This window comes from Uranotaenia lowii, chromosome 1 (assembly GCF_029784155.1).
Source record: "Uranotaenia lowii strain MFRU-FL chromosome 1, ASM2978415v1, whole genome shotgun sequence".
In the NCBI taxonomy this organism is placed as follows: Eukaryota; Metazoa; Arthropoda; class Insecta; order Diptera; family Culicidae; genus Uranotaenia; species Uranotaenia lowii.
In genome coordinates, this window is record NC_073691.1 from 96,872,555 (window position 1) to 96,880,332 (window position 7,778).

At 35.9% G+C, this 7,778-nt stretch overlaps 1 long non-coding RNA gene across 1 annotated transcript; it reads right to left on the reverse strand.

The window, feature by feature from the left end:
* Positions 1-22: 22 nt before the first annotated feature.
* LOC129739031 (uncharacterized) lies at positions 23-7,140 on the reverse strand. The gene is made up of 3 exons (XR_008735725.1): positions 7,029-7,140; positions 6,270-6,721; positions 23-756 (listed from the first exon to the last, which is right to left on the reverse strand). It is a non-coding gene; the product is annotated as an uncharacterized LOC129739031 (long non-coding RNA).
* Positions 7,141-7,778: the final 638 nt, after the last annotated feature.

Consider the following 7,778-nt stretch of genomic DNA (forward strand, 5'->3'; position numbering starts at 1 on the left):
GATAGTAAAAACGCGTTAACTGTTCAGTTTGAAGTCACCTTCAAAAGTGAGGGCTTCGTTTATTCATATGTACAATTTAGTCCTATGCTATAATCTTCTTTTGCTTGTCGCGACACAGTGTTCCCAGAAGGGGTTTTAACAGGAACTCGAAATCCTATTTGGCCGAACACTACAACTCCTTCATCCATTAGAAGTTAGTAGATAGTTTTCAAATTTCAATCAATTTAAATTATACATTCATTTCAAAGCTAATCCTATGATTTTAAATTCATGTTTCTAATCGAGAGTATTGAAAATACCAAATCAAAATAATGAAACTTCACCTATCACTAAATTTATCGATGTGTACTAATAATAAACAAAATCGTCTATCCTTTTTCTTTTCGTGGATCTTTTTGATCTTCTGATCTTTCCTGAATCATAATCTCTATCTTCATTCCTAATATTTTCATTCTCCGAAAAGATGAAAGAGTCGGCAGCAAACCCATAAAAATCACTATCGGAATCACTATCTGCTTCTTCATCTTTATGTCTTCTCCTTTTGAAACTAGCACTGCGGCCAGGCTCCACGGGTAATTCAGCGTGCGGTAGAACTGGTTCAACATCGTTTCCTAACGAGGCAAAATTGTCAGATCGATTCAATTCCAAGAACCGTCCCTCGTTGAAAGCTGTAGAACGCCTAGCTTTCCGATGTGAATCGTCACAGACCTTCAACTGGCGTTTGTGCGCCAAAATGACTCGTCCTCCCAGGGAAACCTGTGAAACGTTTGGAGAATACCATTTTAAAAACGTTACTGGCAACCATCTCTTCAAAGCTGATCTATCCGGATTTTTATAATATATCAGATGTCCATTTCTCACATTTAAAAAAGGATCTTTCAACTTTGGTGAGATTAAACAAGATGGTCTAGAACTATCATCATTTTTAAATTGTGAATTATTTTTTAAATTACTCTTGGGATTGATCAAGTCTAGTAAAATCTTTGGCTTATAAGAAAGTAACCGCTCAGAGGGGAATTTATAATCCTTGCTCAAACAAGTGTTTCTGTAATTAAATAAAAACAAACAAATTTGTTCATCTGTGTCAAGTTTTTTTATGTTTGAATCTAACAGAAACTTTTTCAAGACATCTTTCACCAGACGGACCATTCTTTCAGCTTGACCGTTACTTTCAGGATGGTATGGCGGACTTTTTAGTGTTTTAATGCCTTGTTTTTCAAAAAACTTAACGAAAACTTCCGAATTAAAAGGTGGGCCATTATCCGTCACTAAAACATCTGGCAAACCGTATCTTGCGAACACATTGAGAAACACTTTTATAACTTTTTTGTAATCTGTTCCGTTCTTCATGTGTTCCAATTCAATCCATTTTGTGTAACTATCCACAATTAACAAGTAAATCTTGCCATCCAGATGAAAAAAATCCGCATGAATTCTCGAAAAAGGTCTTGAGGTTGGCAACCATGGAGAATATTCAGGAAGCTTATTAGATGAAGTTCTCGATCTACAAATATGACAAGATTTAACGTGTTCTTCAATATCCGTATTGAGACCAACCCAATATACAGTTCTTCGTGCGAGTTGCTTCATCTTGGTAATTCCAACGTGATTAACATGCAACATATTGAGTACTTTCTTCTGCATAATCCGTGGTATAACTACACTCAGAAAAATACTATTATGTATGCCATAAGATTCTCTTATGAAGTGGCGCCATAAGAAAAATTAATGAAATTCATAAGATTGTCTTATGACGCGAATGAATTCATAAGATGAACGCCTACTTCAATGAGAGGTTGTTGCTTTTCATAAGAGATTCTTATGGAAACAGTAAATCACTTTCTAATAAGAAAAATTCTCGATATTTCATGCTAAAAACATGCTCTTTATTGTTTTCCAAATTCGTTTAAAATTAAATCCTTCATTGTCACCATCAGCAGCGCATCAACAGACGGCTCCATCAAAGTTTTTTTTGCCACATCTTCGGGCTTCGACCTTTGGTTTTTTGCCGATCAGCTTGCTGAAAAGTAAACAAATAATGTATTTTAGTTTACTAATATATTCAACGTTCACACCGAAAACATCAAATCGAACTTACTATTCCGGAGATAACAATAACATTTAACATTAAAGGAAAACTATAATAACTATGAACTGGCGATTGCTTCGTACTGTTAGATGATGAAAAAAAAACTGATGCTATGAATAAATGTGTTCATCATTTTTTCACAATGCCGTTTCTTCTATTTTTCATAAGAACATCGTATGAAAATTGAAAGAATTTCATAAGACTCTTATGAAAAATTAGTTTTGACGCAAAAAAGTGGTTCATAAGATGTATCTTATGAAATTTATAATAAGATTTCCTCTGAGTGTACCCTATCTTGAAAAAGGACACATCCGTCCACCATCTCCAAATCTTGATGCATAGAATGAACATCTCGGAACTGTTTATCAATTCGTTCTGGCCAACCTTTATCCAAGTAGCTCAACATCTTTGAAATAAAACTGTCATTCAGACTTGATTTTGCCACTTCTTTATAGCTCAAAGGAAACTCCGGTGTAAAATTAAGATTTTTAACAAAATCTTTGTCCAATTCTTTCGGAATTTCATCCGCAACAGGAAAACGTGAACAAAAATCAGCATTTGCTAATTTTGATGCAGGGCGATAAATGATATCAAAATCATATATGGATAGTTCCATAATGTATCTCTGCAGCCTAGTAACTGAAATGGAATTTCGCCCCTCTTTACCCAAAATACCAATTAGAGGTTTGTGGTCTGTGTAAATAACAAACTTTTGTCCATACAAAAATTTATGGAATTTTTTCACAGTACAAACCACAGCAAGTGCCTCTAGATGCAGAATCGGGTATTTTTTCTGTGCCTCGTTTAGTGAAAAGGATGCAAAACTTATTGGACGTTCTTCCCCATTAACGTCATGAGCTAAAACGCCACCCAAACCATAGACACAAGCGTCTGTAACAACAACAACCGGTTTGTCAGGGTCAAAATATTCCAACAGTTTGGGTTTCAACAAAAATTGTTTACAATCGTTGAAAACTTGCTCACAAATATCGTCCCAGATGTATTTGACATCTTTTTTCAAAAGTTTGTAAAGAGGATTGACACGACTTGACATATTTGGAATGAATTTTGAATAGTAAGATACCAATCCCAAAAATGCCTTTAATTCAGACACATTTCGTGGAGATTTCGCTTCACGAATTGTTCTTACTTTATCGGGACAAGGTGAAAGACCACTGTCAGTCAAAATATGACCCAAATAAGGTAAACTGGTTACGAAGAATTTGCACTTTTTCAAATTGACCTTAATATTGGCCTTAGCAAGTCTCTCTAAGACCCGAAAAAGGTTACTCCTGCATTCCTCAAAATTTCTTCCAGAAATAAGTACGTCATCCAAATAGCAAACTACGTTTTTAAGTCCTTTCAGAATCTGGTCCATCACTCTTTGAAAGACACTAGCTGAAGATGACGCTCCTTGTGGCAATCGCTTATATACAAACAACCCTTTGATCGTGTTTATCACCATGAATTTCTTTGAACGTTCAGATAATAACAGTTGCGTGTATGCTCCAGCCAGATCCAGTGAACAAAAAACTTTAGACCCAGCTAAAGTTGCAAACAAATCCTGGGGCACTGGCAAAGGGTAAATATTGGGTATTAACACCTTATTGATTGAAACCTTGCAGTCTATCACTAACCGTATATCTTGATCCTTCTTAACAACTATAACCACCGGAGACGCCCACTCACTAGCATCAATAGGCTCTATTATTCCATTCCTTTCTAAATCATCCAAACAATCTATTACCTTCTGACGAAGTCTGAGTGGAACGTCATACGCTTTTCGAAAAATTGGTGTGTCCTCTTCATCCAAGAACGGCCCATCAGAGGAACGAAATCATTATCGCAACGCAGGATCACTAAAGATAATCGGTGCTGACTACCATTTAAAATAACCAAAGCATCAACCCGTCCCAAAATGTTGAGACGTTTACCGTCAATGACCACCAACCGCTTAGAACATTGCTTGAGAGATAAAAATTTGAAATATTTCAAATATTGCTTTTCAGAAATTACCGACTCAGCTGAACCACAATCTAACTCCATTTTTATAAACTTGTTTTCCACTAAAACATCAATGTAGCATGGTTCATTAATTTTGTTTATAGAAGCGATTTTCATGCAAGACAAATCTTCCTCACTGTCAGATTGCAAATCTTTTTTAAGTCTTTTGAAAAGACCAGAGCTAGTAGATTTAGGCGAATCAACAAATTTTACGCTAGACCGACGAACCCGAGGACTTTTGTTCTGTCGTCGATAGCAATAAGCCTTGGTATGTCCCTTACGGTTACAAAAAGTACAAAGAAAAACCGGCTTAGTTCTGAACTTGTTGTTACCTCTTTCGTCTCTCGGTTCACTAAAGGATGCTGAGCGATTAAAACTGCTACTACGACTTCTCGATCTATAGCTCGACTTATTAGGTTGATAATCCCTATTACGTCCAAGTCTGGCCACTACACTGACCCGATTAGTTTCTGAATTTTCCAATTTTTGAGTTCTGTCCCTAGCAAGCTCTTGATTCACTATGATTTTTTCAGCCTTAACCGCTGTCAAATCTTCCTCGTCAAAAAGTTTTTTCCTTAATTTGGGATCCTTGATTCCCATTACCAAAACGTCCCTTATCGCTCGCTGCTTAAAATCTCCAAAATTACATAATTCGGCTAAAAACTTCACCGACAAAACAAAGTCAACATTTTTTTCGTTATTTCCTTGTCGACGGGACCAAAAATTGTAGCTATGCACTACATCAGAATCGCTTTTGTCATAGCTTTTTGTAAGTTCAGCCGTTAACTCATGATACGAAATTTCTTTAATGTTTCTCCCAGGAAATAAAAGTTTCAATTTAGAGTACACTTCTTGCCCACAAATTGCAAGGAAGGATGCTTTGTACTGCTCCTCCTTATAGTTGTGGTGAATAAAAATCCATTCAAGTTGCTCAATATATTGCGCAAAAGGTATCGATCCTGCACAGCAAAAAAATTCTAAAAGTACACGGAATCTAAAACACGAGTGATCTATTTTTTCTTGAGTGTAATTACAAAAAGATGTAATTTTAAACTTCTTTCGATGTAATATTAGTCTATTTTTCAAAATTGAATATAAATAAACTGTTTTGATTTAATTTTACACTGCATCATGCAAAAATCAACCGGTCAATGAAATTTATATCACAAACAGTGTAAAATTATATCTGTTTGATTTAAAATTGAATGCAAATATTTAAATTGTGCCTTTTTATATTTCAAGTTAGTTTGCGCGTCGGGCACAAAGTAAACAAGTCGGAAAATTATTCGGAAACGAGTCATTCAAAGGCGTAGCTACAGGAGCACTTTAAGAGTCTTTAAAGTAGTAAGTTTATGAGACGTGAAATAAAGAATATGGTTGAAACTGATAAGTTTTCTCTCCATTACAGCAAGGTCAGATTTTTCGCAGCGGCTGATATCCGGCCAGTGATTATCCGGAGAAACTTTTGTCAGAACAATTCAAGTGTGCAGGATGCTGACCGAAAAATTATGATTTCCGGAACCATTCGAGGATGCTGATCATGCTGATTCGAAAAACATCCCCGTGTTGGGATTCATAGGATGCAACAACAATATCAGCCTGACGCTTTCCGAATGGTTTTTTTATGTTCAGTTTTGGAAATAAATGTGAATTAAAAAGGATACATGCGGCGTATTTATTCAAGACACAAGCAAAAACCTTAATATTTAGAAAAAATATCAATATTTACGATAATAAATTTTAAAATTTACATCCCTGTGTATTTTTACACGACGGCTTTTGTGATCCAATCTCGTGCATTGATTTCGATCTAAATTTACACGCCTCAAAAATTACATCCTCGAAAAAAATACACCGTGATAGAATTTTACATCAAAATCGATGTTCCGTTTTCGTGCATCGTTTTCGATCTAAATTTACACGAATTTTTCTTGCTGTGTGGGATGTAAGGATCCATTGTAGTGGTCAAAGACATATTTGCTTTTAGTTAAATAAAATATCAAAAGATAAAAATGGTCAAAGTCAAAAAAACCGAATAAAATAAAAAATATGCAATAAAATAAAATTATTAAAATACGACTATATCATCAGTCGTCATAAAATATCACAGTACAATATTAATTCAAAATCCAAAAAAAACTTTGAGACAAAAAAATTGGTCAACAAAATCACATACCTGAATCAAATGTTGTTCCCGAAAACAAAACACTCCTCTGCAATTATACTGCAGCCACTCGAAATGGATAACCAACCGAACTGATCAATGCTAAACAGCACACTTACAACTTCAGCAATCCTCTCCCAGCAGCGCAAAGGTCCAACAACAGCAACAACAACTAACCACTTCAGCAACAGCAACAGCAATTGAACCCAACCAAATAGCGGATTCAGCTTATTTCTTTCGACGAAATTCTACGTAAAGTTTGGCTTCCGAATGCAACAGCTAAATTCCGACCGATGCAACTCACCAACACTCTTGAACACCAGCTGTCAGTCACTCTCCAAACGTCAACGGAAAAAAAATTCAGCTCAGTGATGAGAAGGTCACTCAATTTTCGAGCACCGACCGTGCTGCCAAACACTCGGAGCAAAGTGAGGAAATGACGGAACTCACTCTCCAAATAAACGCTGTTGGAAGAAAATAAAACGAAAAAGAATTAGTAAAACGAAATCATTGAGGAAAAGCAAAATGGCGTTTAAAACCAAAAAATGTGCTTTTCGCTAAACAGGAACAAAAAAACTGTAGTTTTCACCACAATTTCCCAAAACAAAAGGGAAAAGAAACAAAATATTAAAAAAATCTGACGCGCTTTAAAACCGAATAACCGGTGTTTAAAAATTGTGATTCGGATCGGAACAAAATTAACTTCTAATAAAAGGCTTTGCCACCATTAGAGTAACAATTTCCGGAATCACAAAATCTCACTATACTTACAGTACGGCTTAGAAAAAAAAATAGCACAAGCCGTAATATCCGCAGAAATCCCACTCGTCGCCAATTGTTATGATTACACTTTATGGAAATTTATAATTATTTCAAAACAGGGGTTTCAAATAACGATAGTAAAAACGCGTTAACTGTTCAGTTTGAAGTCACCTTCAAAAGTGAGGGCTTCGTTTATTCATATCAAGGTTATTGAAATACTAGGTTTCCTGACTTTTACACTAAGTAGGCGAGGAGAGCGCGGTGATGAGTGGTAGCAAGTGGTACGCTCGTTGCGTTTGTTTGTAAACATAAAAAAAATATATTCGCAGGAAATTTAAGTTTCGAATCTTTAATTTTCGAACAATGCAGAAATATGTTTCCGGTAGGAAATGTTCCTCTCTTCCAGGGCGAGTCTTACAAACTCGAAGAAAATAAATTCCTCTTCCATGTGCACGGTATGTAATGAAATTTTATTTTATTTTGCAAATAATTAAAATGTTATTCTGATTGATTAGATCGCGGATCGAAGATTGAGTGCCATTTCCTGCCTGGATTCAGACAAGGTGTTCCGAAGGTGTTCAGTTAACGTTAACACGATGGAATGTATATTTCTGACCGATGAGCAGCTGAAAGGTGAGGTGGAGCAATCGATAAGCTAAGCTCACCTAGATGCTTCCAGTGATCTGGTTTGGCAAGGTTCACCTAATTTTGAGAATGGTACATTCAAGGGCCTCCCGGATCCGAAGGTTGTGATATTAG